The sequence below is a fragment of the Nannospalax galili genome, unplaced genomic scaffold (genome assembly GCF_000622305.1).
Source record: "Nannospalax galili isolate Female #2095 unplaced genomic scaffold, S.galili_v1.0 scaffold972, whole genome shotgun sequence".
Classification (NCBI taxonomy): domain Eukaryota; kingdom Metazoa; phylum Chordata; class Mammalia; order Rodentia; family Spalacidae; genus Nannospalax; species Nannospalax galili.
The window spans coordinates 235,926-250,350 of record NW_008330318.1 but is presented as its reverse complement, the minus strand read 5'-3'; positions in this window follow the sequence as shown (position 1 = coordinate 250,350).

The window sequence follows — 14,425 nt, the reverse complement described above, 5'->3', positions numbered from 1 at the left end:
TTTTTTTAGTATTTCTATCTCTTTGTTGAACTTTATTTTTCCTTCTTTTATTTTTGTCTCTTTTTTTGAGACAAGATCTCCCTGTAGTCACAGCTGGCCCGGAACTCATTACGTAGACTAGGCTGACCTAGATCTCGTAGAGATCTGCCTGCCTCTGTCAGAATGCTCGGATTACAGGCATGTGCCACCACTCCCAGCTTGAACGCCTTTTTCATATCATCCTTTGACTTCCTTATTTCATTCAGCTGTTTGTGCCTTGGAACACATTTATAATCATTCGAGTTTTCTGTCTGGGATTTAATCCAATTCACTCTCACTAGATGTCTTTACTACAGGGTTAATAATTTTTGTAGGCGTTATGTTGCTTTTCATATTTCTTATGCTATTGCATTGGGATTTACACATCTGGTGTTATTTCATCGTTTGGCTTACTTTTTTTTATTAGCTACGTTATTTCAGTTGATGTAGTTTTAATGTTCAAGTAGATGAACTTGGATGTGATAGAGCTGAGTGTGTAGATCAGAAAACAGTTCCTTAGGATAGGAACTCAGGGTGCCTGGTGTAAGCTCAATATCATTTCCTGAGTAGGATGTTTATGGGAGACCTATCACAGCTGCATGATATTAATACTTTGCAAGTGTACTAGCTAAGTAAGAACAATGGCCACTTTGACTTAAATAACAGTTGGAGGATAAACAATGAATGATAGTATGGAGTATACTCCGAGGACATTAGTCAATAAATTTAAAAGTGGGAGGGAAGTAGAGTGGGTAAACATAATGATTAAGTATTAGATCGATTTTGAGAAGGAAAACAAATCCAAAGTCCCTAAAATAGCCAGGAGGGGAATGTTGGGATACCATTAAGGTCCACAGATTTTAGAGTCTGTTAAATCTATGGAAGTTACAATTCAAAAGTAGAAAGAGGAGGGGAAAGGATGAGAGAAAGAAAAAAGGGCATAGGAACAAGAGGGGGAGTAAAGAGATGTGGCAGAAGGGGAATGTAAAGAATGCCTTATAGTAAGCTGGGTGGAGAAACATACCATAGCCCTAAAACCCAGCTGACCAGTACAGAAACAGAAGGAAAACTATCATGAGACATATGCAAGACTTGAAATTAAACAATATAAAATAAGAAATAAAGAGAACTCTGCGGTGTCAATTTGAATGAGAAATATCCACTAGAGGCTCAGGCGTTGAACACTTGGTCCCTAGTTGGTAGTTGGGGATTAGGAGGTCCAGCCTTGCTGGAAGAATGTCACTGAGGGTTTTGAGAGCTTTCAGCCTTGTTCCACTTCCGGTTCATTCTCTCCACTTCCTGCATGTGGATAGAGATGTGTCCTCTCAGCTCCCTCTCCTGCTGTCTGTTGCCATGCTGTTATGCTCCTTGTCTGGAAGTGCAAGTCAAAATAAACCATTTCTTCTGTAAGCTGCCTTGGTCATGGTCCCAGCAACAAAAAAGTAACTAATAGAAATACTTATGGATTGAATTGCTGGCCCACTTGAAAGGAGACATGATTAGATTCCTCTAGTTCTAGCAGGTCCCATGCCATACTCTATGAAGGAGGGGAGAGTGGGAGCGGTTGGTTTCTTCAGCCGCAGTGTTAGCATTTTGGGAAGAGATTGTAAATCCTTTCTAGTAGTTCACTCAGACCCCTGCACTCTACCCTGGCCTCTTCATATTTTTTTTAAAAAGTGATCGAATTTGAATGCTGATTCAGCTGAGAGGGCCACTGGATCTTTGGACAATGCAGTGACTGGGCAGTTCTTATTCACCCTCTGCAGCAGGTCACAGTACTGTCCCAGAATGATTTTCTGATAAATCTTAATCACATCATGTTCTCCTTAATTACCTCTTTTCCTATAGATCATAATGTAAGCTCCTTAGCTTGGTAAGCAAGTCATTCATAATTCCTTCAGAGCCTATGCAGCCCTTCCACCCTTACTATGTTACCAGTAGCACTGTATACCTCATGCTGAAATATTTACAATTCTCACTACCGACTTTTCAAGTGTCTGGATCTTTTAATTTTATTTCTTCTGAAATGATGCCCATAATGTTTTTCCCCAAGAGTTATATCTACTAAAAAGACTCTTATAACTCCATTTTAAGGCATTCCTTCCCACTTGCTATTATTGCAGTTTGTACACACATTTCCCAATCCCATCTACAGAAGGACAACATGAACTTGACAGTGTTATGAATTCTTATGTCTGGATGTGTCTTGTCTATATGATTTGTTGTTCTCTAAGATTCATTTCTGATCTAGTTCATAGTAGGTGTTAAAGTTTGTTGAATTATAAGCATATAAGAAATTAAACAGGCTGTGGAAGATGATAGTCATAGGGTTGGGAAGAACTGTGAGTGCCTCAAAACTTCTGGTCTTTTCTTTAGGCTGGCCTGAAGCTCAGAGAGGGAAACAACCCTTGAAGGACATTTTGGCACTAGTCAAGGAGAATGGCAAATATAGAGGCAAAATTAGCTTTAAGATGGTGCAATACTGGTACCCTCTCTCCATGCCCTAAACCCTCCATCTAGAGTGATAGCTTTCTCCATCCAAATTTCAATGACTACCTTGTGTATCTAGGATAAACAGTATAATTCAAGTTTATATCTGCTTCCTGTTGTAATTACAGACAATGCTCCTTTTATAGTTATATATTGCCTGGTTTGTGTATATTGCTTGATCATCTGAGGTGAATGAGTACAAATATAGGTATTTTGAATATACACATATTAGTCTTTTGTCTAATATAGGGACTGAATCAAGTTCACACATAAATTGAATGCAGTTTTAATTTTTTTGGATGTTCATGAACACAGTAGAAGAAAACAGCAAAGATCAGAAAAACTCTCTTTACCATTTCTTTTTGTTTCTCATGTTCTAAATATTTTCAAAGAAACCTTAATTTTTTTATTTGTTTATTTTTATTTTATGTGTATGAGTATTTTGCCTGCATTTATGTAAGTGTGACATATATACAGTGCCCACAGAGGGCAGAACAGGATGTTGGATCCCCTGGAGCTGGAGTTAAGGATGGTTGTTAGCAGTCATGTGGGTGTGGTGAACTAAAACCAGGTCCTCTGTAAGAGTATCAGTGCTCTTAATGGCTGAGCCATCGCTCCAGCCCCCACATAGGGCTAAACATTTAAAGCTAATAATAAATCATGTCTATGGATATTGAACACCTAGATTTATATTTACTATATTTTCTATTATATTTTATCTTTTATTTATAATTAGAAGTTTGTAATGAACAATAAAGGCAATAAAGGTAAAGGGGACATTTAAACATCCTTCATGATTGATTTATTTAGATACATGCCTAGGACACATTTCAAATTGCGTAAGGGCCAGAAAGAAATACTTGCTCTTACTCAAAGGTCTTAAAAATGAGAAGAATGCAATTGTATCTTAAGGTTTGCTTTACTAAAGCTAAAAACGTTATTGGTTTTAGTACTTGATAATGTCAGCTGAAGCCTAGCTTACTTATTTTTGTTAAGACATTTCTATTTTTTTGATGTGGAATGGAAGAATTTAATGTCTAAGGTTGCCTCTGGGTTAATTCATGGAAGTGCTACAATTTTTAGCTCCAGGAAACTTCAGTCTTTGAAGATCAGAAGGGATAGCTACGACAGATATAATCATCTGGAGGCAAGAAATTACAGGGACAACTTAAATTATAGAGAGACCTTTTGAGTGCTTTTGTGGTAAAATTGAAAAATCAGAGGAGCAGTAGTAGGAGTCACAGTACTAGCTATAGCCAGCACTTGTTATGAGTGATCTGTGTGAGGCATAGGCTAAGTATTTTATAGGAAAAATTTCAATTAGTCCTCACAACAATCTTAGGATGTGAATCTATGCTCAACTCTATATATCTTCTACTGTGTTCGTGAAAAAAAATTTTAAGACAGGGTCTCCCTGTAGCCTTGCTATGTAGACCAGGCTGGCCTCTAACTCACAGAGATCTGCCTGCCTCTGCCTCCCAAGTGCTGGGATTAAAGGTGTGCACCACCATGCCAGGCTCTACTCAACTATATTTTAACAACAAGGAAACCCAGGATTATCAAATGCTTGGACTTGGAAGGAACACCTGTCAGCCTGACACCAAGCCTGTGCTTTTAACCATTGAGCTCTGGAGCACTGTAAGCATCACAATAGGTAAAAACGCAGTTCTTAGTAATGCTGTGTGCAATGCCAGAAGAATGCATTGAGTTCCCTGGAACTAGAGCTGCAGGTGGTTGTTAGCCACCATATGGGTGCTGAAAACTGAACTTGGGTCCTCTATAGGAGGAGCCAGTGCTCTTAACCATTAAGCCATATCTCCAGTACTCTCAAAATTACTATTTAAAATTGATGGAGAAATAAGAAAGTGTTAAATACAAAATTGGGTGATGCATGATAAACAAACTGGCACTACAGAGCATAAAGGAATATTATACACATAAAGGACAGTCTTATTCAGGAGATCACAGGAAAGAATAAATTTCGTGAAGGAATAAATGGACAAAGGAGATGTAGGAAACCAGAAAATCCATAACATCAGAGAAGAAAGGAAATAGCAAAATTGTAACCAAGCAGAATGGTAACTAATAAAGCTATAGGACATAGCAAAAGCCTCTATTAAAAATAACTTTATATGCAGATGACCTCAGCTCACCATTTAAAAGACTAGTCCTCTAGCTTAAAAAAAAAACAAGATTCAGCTATCTGTTGTCTCTGGAAAAACACCTTTCATTTACAAAGACACCCCCAAACTGAGATTCAAAGGTTGGAAATGGACCTATCGAGTTCCTAAATAAATAACGTCAAGGTTCCCCCCCCAAGAAAAAACACCCCAAACAAGAGCAAGTCAAAGCCAAATGCATTACATAGCAAGAAAGAATAAAAATTAGGGCAGAAATTAATGAACTAGAGACTAAAAGAACAACAATACATAGACTCAATCAAGAGGATAATTGGTTATTTAAGTAATAATTTGGTGCATCACCAGCCACATACTAAGAGAAAAAAAAGAAAACCCAAATTAATGAAAACACAGGTGAAAAGGGAGCAGTTGTGAGAGATTCCAATGCAATCCCCAAACTCATAAAGAATACTTTGCAAACTTATAGTTCAAAAAACCCTGGAAAATCTAGATGAAATGGATATTCCTAGACACATACACCCTGTCATAATCAAATCAAGAAGATACAAACAACTTAAACAGACCTATACCAAGCAACAGGATTGAAGCAGTAACTAAAAGTCTCCACACAAACAAAATGCCAGGAAACAACACTTACTGTTGAACTCTACCAGACTTTTAAGGAAGAGCTAATACAAGACATGTCCACTGTTCCACCTAGTAGAAAGAGAAGGAACACTACCAAACTCACTGCATTAAGCTTATATTACCCTGATACCCAAATGGGTAAGTACACACCAAAAAAGAAAACTATAGAGTAATTTCCTTGATAAACATAGACACAAAAATTCTCAGTAAAATAATTACAAAGCAAATTCAGGGGCACATTAAGCATATCATATATGACGATCAAGTTAGCTTCATCCCAGGGTAGTAAGGTTGGCTCAGCATACACAAATCAATAAATGTAATACAACATTTCAAAAGACTTTAAGGAGAGAAATCACATGATTAGTTATATAGATGAAGAAAAGGCATTTAACAAGGTTTAACATACTTGAAATAGAAGGAACATCTTAAAGTAACAAAGGATATATGACAAACCTATAGCCAACATTAAACCAAATGGGAAAAACTGAGAGCATTTTTTTTTTAAACTAGTAAGAGAAATGTTGCTGACTTGCTGCACTCTCATACAACATAGTCCTCAAAGTCTTACTGAGAACAATTAAGACAAGGGGAAGGAGTGAGAGATATAAAGAGAAAATGAAAATATCAAACCACCCCTATTTGCAGATGACATGATCTTATACTTGAGACCCTAAAGATTCCATCTAAAACCTCTGAGATCTGATAAACACTTTCATCAAAGTAGTAGGATACAAAATAAGTGTACATAAATAAGATTTTCCTGCATACCAATAACTAACAAAAAATTAAGAAAATTATTACTGTATTAGTTACTTTTCTGTTGCTGTGATAGAAACACTGACCAAAGCAACTTATAGAAGGAAGAATTTATTTGAGCTTACGGTTCCCAAGAGGCAAGAGTCAGTCCGTCATGGTGGGGAGGCATGGTGGCAGAAGTGGCTGGAGTAGGAGCAGAAAGTAGAGGCTCACATCTTCAAGCAGGCATAGGAAGCAGAGAGCAACTTGAAATCTGGCAAGGCTTAAGAACTTTCTAAGGCGGCCCCAGGGGATGTGCTTCCTTCAGCATGGCCACACCTTCCAAGACCTCCTAAAACTGCCACCAACTGGGGGACAAAAATGTCCAAATGCTTGGAGCTTATGGGGGACATGCTCATTCAAACCACCACAATTACATTCACAATAACTTCAAAAAATACATAACAAACCTAACCAAGGAGCTGAAAGACCTTTATAATTAAAACTTTATGGCACCAAAGAAAAAAATGGAAGATGGTTATGGAAGACAGAAAAAGCTTCCATACTCAGAAATTTCAGAATATAGTGAAAATTGGGTTGGAGAGGTGGATCAGTGGTTAACAGCACTGGTTGCTCTTGCAGAGGACTCAGGTTCGATTCCCAGCACCCACATGGTGGTTAACAATCATCCTTAACTCTAGTTCCAGGGGATAGGACCCCTCTTTTCTGACCTTGTTGGATGAGCTTGTCTTCCGAGTGGCAAGTTAGACTGGCAAGCAGTGGGTAGACGCCTTCTTCTCTAGCTTCTCACCTGCTTCTTTACCTCCAACTAGTTGGACTATAAGACCCTCCATAGGAGGGGAAGGGCAGAGGGAGTCAGTAATTTCTCCCACCCGTCAGTCATCCTTAGCTTCATGAGGGTGAGGGACTAAGGATAGGGACAGAGGAAGCCAGAGAAAGGGGAGGGGCTTTGCCCCTCTTGGAATGCTGGCAACAGGTGAGGGAGCTGCAGCTGGGGTGTAGGGAAAAAAGCCCAAGGGTTCCCACACCTTTGTAAGTACCCCCCACCCCGCCATGCTCTGTTAGCAAGCCCAACAAATCCTTTTGTTCTTTAAACTGTAGTTTGGAGGACTGTTATCTCAGTTTGTCATAAGGAAGGTGAGAGGAAGGCACCAAGAACCTGGAACTCCCAGGAGTAAAATGTAACTACAGACCTCCATGGGTATTGTATGATATGGATACACTTACATGCATGGAGGCAATACATCATACATACGAAATTTTAAAAAATTGTGAAAGTGACTGTGTTACCAAAAGTAGACTGCAGATGCCATGTAATCTTCATCAAAATCCAAATGACATCCTTTACAGAACTAGAAAAAGCAATCCCAAAGTTCATATGGCAACACAGAAAACCTTGAACACCCAAAGCAACCCTAAGAAAAAACAGTGCTAGAAATATAACAGATTTTAAATTAGAATGCAGAGTCACAGTGACAAAGACAGCATGAGACTTGAACAACATGAGACATGCAGAACCAGTAGAAGAGAATAGATGACCCAGAAAGGAACCCACACAGTTGCAGTCATCTAATTTTTTACAAAGCTGTCAAAAACATACATTTGCAAAAAAACCTTTCCAACAAATGGTGCTAGGAAGATCAAATGTTTACATGTAGAAAAAGAAATTAGACTGGCATTTCTCACCATATATAAAATCAACTTAAAGTGGAACAAAGACATTAATATAACACCTGAAACTTTGAAACTGTTAGAAGAAAACAGAGAAAAGACTTCATGATATAGGCACAGGCAAGAGTGTTCTGAATAGGACTCCAATAGCACAGGAAATAGCCCCAAGAACTCACAAATGTATGACATGAAATTAAGGTGCTTCTTTACAGCAAAGAAAATAATTGCAAGAGTGAAGAAACAGGTGGCAGGATTGGAAAAAAATTTTGTCAGCCACACATGAAACAGGGGATTGAGATCTTAAATACCTAAAGGACTGAACAAATTAAACACCCAAAAGCCAAACCTTCCAATAAATAAATAAACTAATGAACTGATTTGATTTTTCTCAAAAGAAAAACATAAATAGTGAAGAAGTATTTTTTCTTTTTGTCTTTTTGAGATCTGTAGCCACAGCTGACCTAGAACCTACTATGTAGACCAGGCTGGTCTCAATCTCGTAGAGATCTGCCTGCCTCTGCTTCCCAAACAGGGATATGGCATATGAAAGTTATGTGCCACTGTGTCTGGTATGAAGAAGTATTTTAAAAGTGTTCAATGTCCCTAACCATTGGGGAAATACAAATTATAAGTACTTTGAGATTTTATCTGATCCCAGTCAAAATAGCTAACATAAAAAAAGAAAATAAGCAAAAAAAAAAAATGTTAGCAAGGATGTGGGGAAAGAGGATCCCATATTAACTGCTGGCCAGATGTAAACTGTACAGGCACTATGAAAATCAGGTGATTCATTTTAAAAACCTGAAAATGGGACTACCAAATGATGCAGCTGTACCGCTCCTGAGCAATACTTCAAGATCTCTAGCTTGTATCATGGAGATCCTTGAACATCTATGTTTATTGCTATAGTATTTATGACAGACAGGAAATGGAGCCCGCCAAGATGTCCAACAACAGATGAATGGATAAAGAAAATGTGGGACATATACACAGTGTTACTCAGCCATAAGAAAAATGAAATCATGACATTTGCAGAAAAATGGATGGAACCGGAAATTATTATGTTAAGCACAATAAGGCAGAATCAGCAAGAAAAATGCCACATGTTTTCTCTCACATGTTTATCCTGCATTTCAATTTTCTGTATGTGCTGTGTGAGAGTGTGTATGTAGGTCATGAGACTAGAAAGGGAACCATAAAAGGAGAAGAAAATATCTTGTGGGAGAAGGGAGTGGTGGAAGGGGAGGAAGAGAGTGAAGGAGAAAAAGACAAGGAGTGAGAAAGGGAGAGAGACATGGAATCCATGTGACACTAGGGCAGAAGTGTGGCTACAGACGGGAGGCGGATCAGCAAGAGGAAGGGTGAGGGAGGAGAGCGATGGAAGGACATGAAGAAAAACAAGGACGTGTGAAAACCTCGTAGAAAAACCTTTTACTTCATATGCTAATTTAAAGAACTAACGAAGAAAGTGAACATAAATAGATATTTTTGAGATTGTTAATAAAATGCCAGATATTGTGGGAAGCTTTTCAATGTTTTATAAGTTTGTACAAGCGCCTTATTAAGGACTAATTAGTTTAAATAAATAAACATTACAAATAATGACCAGAATAAATATTATTAAGCTTCATTATCTTACGTTAAGTTTTCCTCCCTGCTTTTCTCTTCCAGAGATTAACACCAGGACAGACTTTTAGATACTGCCCTTTCTCACTTTTTACTTTTGTTCTCATGTCTATGAAATGAAAATCTTTCCTGGCCAAAGCATAGGTATGAACAAAAGACATCTGGTTCCATCTGTTTGCCAAAGTCTGTGGACTTTGCCTCCCTCACTATTAAAAAGCAGGCCATTGCTTAGTAATTTTAGGATTTTATGACAAACCTTTACTCAAGTGGCTTGAAAGGAAGCCACCAGCTCAGAGAAAGCACTTTGGCTGGCCTGGCGGATTTGTGTATATCCTTTACGCCATAGTGGGTCTGCGCATCTGTGATACGTTTGAGTACTACGTGAAGTCTATGGCAAGTTATAGTGAATTACAGTAGAAGAGCCCCGAGAGACTAGGTAAACAATATGTTATGACTTTTTTTTCTTTCCCTATGATTTCCTCAGTGTTTGTCTAATGGCTTCATATGCAAGGTAACAATAATGTGACTATGAGTCATAGATTATGTCTGGTCACCAAATGGACTTCTTTATACTATAGCCAACATGTCTGTAATTGTAGATGAGTACCCAAGTTCTGCCAGAGTAAACCAACTCTGAATCATAGAAATTTAACAACAGGCACTTTGTGAGCTTTATCAGACATAGAGCAGTGTAGCAGAGAAAGTAATTTTTGCTTGCTAGATGGAATAACATATTTTGTATTTCCACTCACTTTCTCTGGTGACCAGGCTTTTGCAGTAACACTAGCTGGGGAATATACTACATGCTTAACTGAGTTAGATTTTTCCTGCTTCCATAATAAATCACCATAACTTTGCTGGCTTATGACAGCACCTGCTTGTAATCTCGGAGTATCTCAGAGTATTATCTTTGTGTCAGAAGTCCAGATTCATGGCAGCACAGCTGATTCTCTACTTAGACTCTTAAAACTGAAATGTAGTTTTTGGCAGGAATGAATTTATCTCCAGAGCTCTAGGGGATATTCCATTTATATGCTCATCTGGGCTGTCAGAATTCAGTTCCAGGCTGTCAGTTGAAGTCATTCTCAGTTTCTTGAGGCTGTCCACATTCCTTGGCCTGTGGTCCCCTGCAAGCTAAGATGGAATTCTTCTCACACTTCAAATCTCTGTTCAACTTCAAACATGTCTTCTGCCAACTCATCTAGCCTTGAAAAATCTAGGAAAATATCTGTTTTAAAATCAGTTGACAACCTTAATAACACCTGCAAAGACCATTCACAACAGTGTTTGACTGGTAGATTTCATAGACTAGGGTTTGAGTAAATAACCAGAGAACAAAAATCTTGGGAGAAATATCTTTAGATTTTTTTTGCTTGTCATATTTATTGTCAGGTCACAAGGTATTTTTTTTCCTAACATGGCAATTTTTGTGATTAATTGTGTGTATCAACTTGACTGGGCCATGAGGTGCCCAGACATTTGGTCCAACATCATTGTGTCTGTGAAGGATGATTCTGGATGAGAAACATTAACATTAGGATTGGCAGGCTGAATAAAGTAGATTAACCTCCACTCGCACTGTGTAGTCCAAGTAGTTTAAGGGCTGAGTAAAACATAAAGATGAACTCTCCCCGGAGCAGAGCAGAATTCCTTCTGCCCAACTACTCTTGACCTGAGTTATTGGCTTCACACCTTCAACTCAGATGAAAACATCTGCTTTTCTTGTTTGCTGAGTCCTTACTACCGGGACTGGAAGTTATACCGTCAGCCTTCTTTCTCGTGCCTTTAGACTTTCATGCTCCATAATAGTGTAAATCAATTCCTGTTCTCTCTGTCCCTGTCACTATGCCTTTCGCTTTCTTCTTCCTTCTCTTTTCTCTGTCTCCCTCTGTGTCTCTGTTTCTCTGCCCCTGCCTCTGTCTCTCTCTCCCTCTCTCTCCTCTCTGTATTTATGGAGAATGTTAACTGATACAGTTTCTATTTTATACTTTAAAAAGGAGATGTGTTTTCACTTAAAACATTTGGATTGGTATATACTCAATCCATCATCTGATATAACAACATGGTAATGAAATGGAATCCATGGAAAATCAAAGTATCAGCTAGGATATAATTCTTGAAGGTTGAAGTGATGTCCCACAATGATATATTCTAAAGTGGAAGTCAAATATGTTTGTCTAAAACACATAGATCTAAGAATCAAAAGTGCAAATAAAATCATTATGCCTATTTTTAAAATAATAATTTGCTCTCATTTCACAGTTTGGATAACCAAATAAGAATTTTGAGACACTCAAGTATGCTTTTGGACACAGACAACAACTATACTATGGAGTTTAAATCAAGGTGTCCTACCTGAATAGGAATCTTCTCCAGACATTAAAATGACACCATTAACCTGGAAGTCAGAGTTGGGCTTGCTTTTGAGTTTTCATGTTACTGGATTAATAAGAAAATATAAAGAGATGAAAAGTTGACTGGGTGGGTAGATGAGTGTGTTATTATAAGGAATCACAGCTCTTCTACACTAGGAAAGAATGAAAAAAAGTGGTTTAAAACCAAGAAAGAAAAACCAAACCAAACCAAAATCAAAACTTAGGAGATTACTTAGCTTGTTTTCAATATTGCTACATCAGTGGGTAAACATAAATGCTAGATTGCAGTAATCTAATATACTCAGCACTAAAGCCTCCATTCATTGGAATATAATTTTGTGTTATTTCATTAATTAAATAACCCAAACCATCCAAACTGCTGGATTAGAATGAAAGAATGGATATAGGGGAAGAATTGTCTTCCCTTGCCAATTGTAGCCTTATAACCACTTGCAGATGTGCATTTTCTCTTGCTGTTTCCTCTCCTGCTCTCAATTATTTATGTACAAATAAGCTACAAATATCCCACCTCACAATACTTTAATAGCATGTGCTGATAGTATTAAGATTTTTGACTTAGTCCAGAGGTTACAGAACACTATTTTGGGGACAGGATCATGATAATCATCTAAAACAACAACCACCACCACAATAACCACCACTACCACCACCACCACCACCACAACAACAAAATGAAACTATCCACCATGGATTTTAAAATTGGAGGAGTATGCCCATTTTATTTTGCTTTTTAAAATTTTGAGACAGGGTCTCCAGCTCTGGCTAGCCTGGAACTCACTATATAGACTAGGCTGGTCTTGAACTCCCAGCATTCCTCCTGTCTGAGCCTCTGTGATGCTGAGATTATAAACATGCACCATGCCCTAGTTACTTTCTATTGCTGTGATAAAAACACCAAAACCAACTTGGGGAGGAAAGGATTTATTTTATTTTACATCTTCCAGGTCAGGAAACTGAAGCACAGACCATGGAGGAATGCTACTTACTGGCTTGCTCCTCTGGTCTGTGCTCAGCCTGCTTTCTAATACAACACATGCCCACCTGCCCAGGGGTGGCACCACCCACAGTATACTGGGCCCTCCCACATCACTCAACAATCAAGAAAATGCTCCCTAGACATGACTACAGGCCAATCTGACGAAGGATATTCCTCAGTTGACATTTCCTCTACCCACGTGTGCCAAGTTGACAAATGAAGCTGTCCAGCACACACCACCAAACCTGGCAGTCCATTTTATTTAAAAATTTTTTAATTGAATTTTTATGATTTTTCATAGAATTTGATTTAATAGTATTTAGATCCCCTTCCATATCTGTATCTTCCCTTACTGCCCCCCTAATATAATTCACTCTAATGCATATATAATAAGGCCTATAGAGTCTAATTTGTGTCCCCAAATGTCCTTCAGTGTGGGCCCATTCACTGGAACCTGGTTAACCTATCAAAAGTCACATCCTTGAAAAAGGCTGTCTCTACTCCTTCCAGCAGCCATTTTTTGGCCAATAGTTTCTTAACCACTTCCCTCTGTCTATGCTGGGATTTTGTCTGGTTTGAGCTTGCACGGGACTTGTGCATGTTGTCACCATTGCTATGAGTTCATATGAGTAACTGATCAGCTGTCTGGAAAACTCTATTTCCTTGTGGTCATATACCTCCTCTGGTTCTTTAAATCTTTCTGCCCTTTCTTTCACCATGATCCTGAGCCTTGGGAGGCTGAAGTTTGATACAGGTGTCCTATTCAGGGATAAGCACTCTGGAGCCTCTTGTTCTCTGCACATTGGCCAGTTGTGAGTTTCTGTGTTAATCCCCATCTATTGCATAAGGAAGCCTCTCTGGTGGGAGTTGAGAGATGCATTAATCTGTGGGTATAACACTGGCCATCCATTTTAAATTGTAGGAAACATACTGACATTGTTTTAGGACTTAGGTTTGCTATTGTTTGAAAATTTCAGTACAGCAGATGTTGGTTGACTTTGAGAAGGTATGTGGAGAAATGCAGTGAACACTTTCAGGCTTTGCTACTTTCTAGTGTGTTTGGAATAATCTACATGTATTTCTACATCCATAGATAAGTGCATCTCTCACCCCTCATCTGAGAAGCTTCTTTGTGGAATGGGTAGAGGCAAATACAAAGACTCTGTATAAGTGACTGTGGAATGCTCAGTCCTAACTGGGACATTTCTATCACACCCCACTGCCATGGTTCAGGGATTATCATGGAAGAAAGGATGGGGAGATTTTTAAGAGTCAGCAGTTGGGGAGGATCGCTTCAAAATAGTGTCATCTGGACATGGCGTGGCCATTGCACTCATAATCTGCAGCAGCTGTGGTTACCTGTACAAGTCTTGCACAAGCTCAAGCCAGTTAACACTCCAACATGGATAAGGGCAGTTCTCAGAGGTGCTTTTGGCAGGTTAGGGCTATTGAAGGAGGGAGAGTCAGTTTTCTTCAGCACCCAGGGCTTTGAATCATAATTCAACTAAATAAGGAAGAAGTTGGAGTTTTGATTTTAGTTGTGATATGTCGTTGACCATAAAAATTCAGATTGGTTCCTTAACCTCATCATATATATTTTAGAAAGCAAAGTTTTAAGGTTCAGTTGGAATAGATGGGTTATATTTGGAGAGCTGATCATTATTTTGGTTATGCAGTAAACCATCCCATAAGACCATGACATATTTTCTTCAACAAAAAGT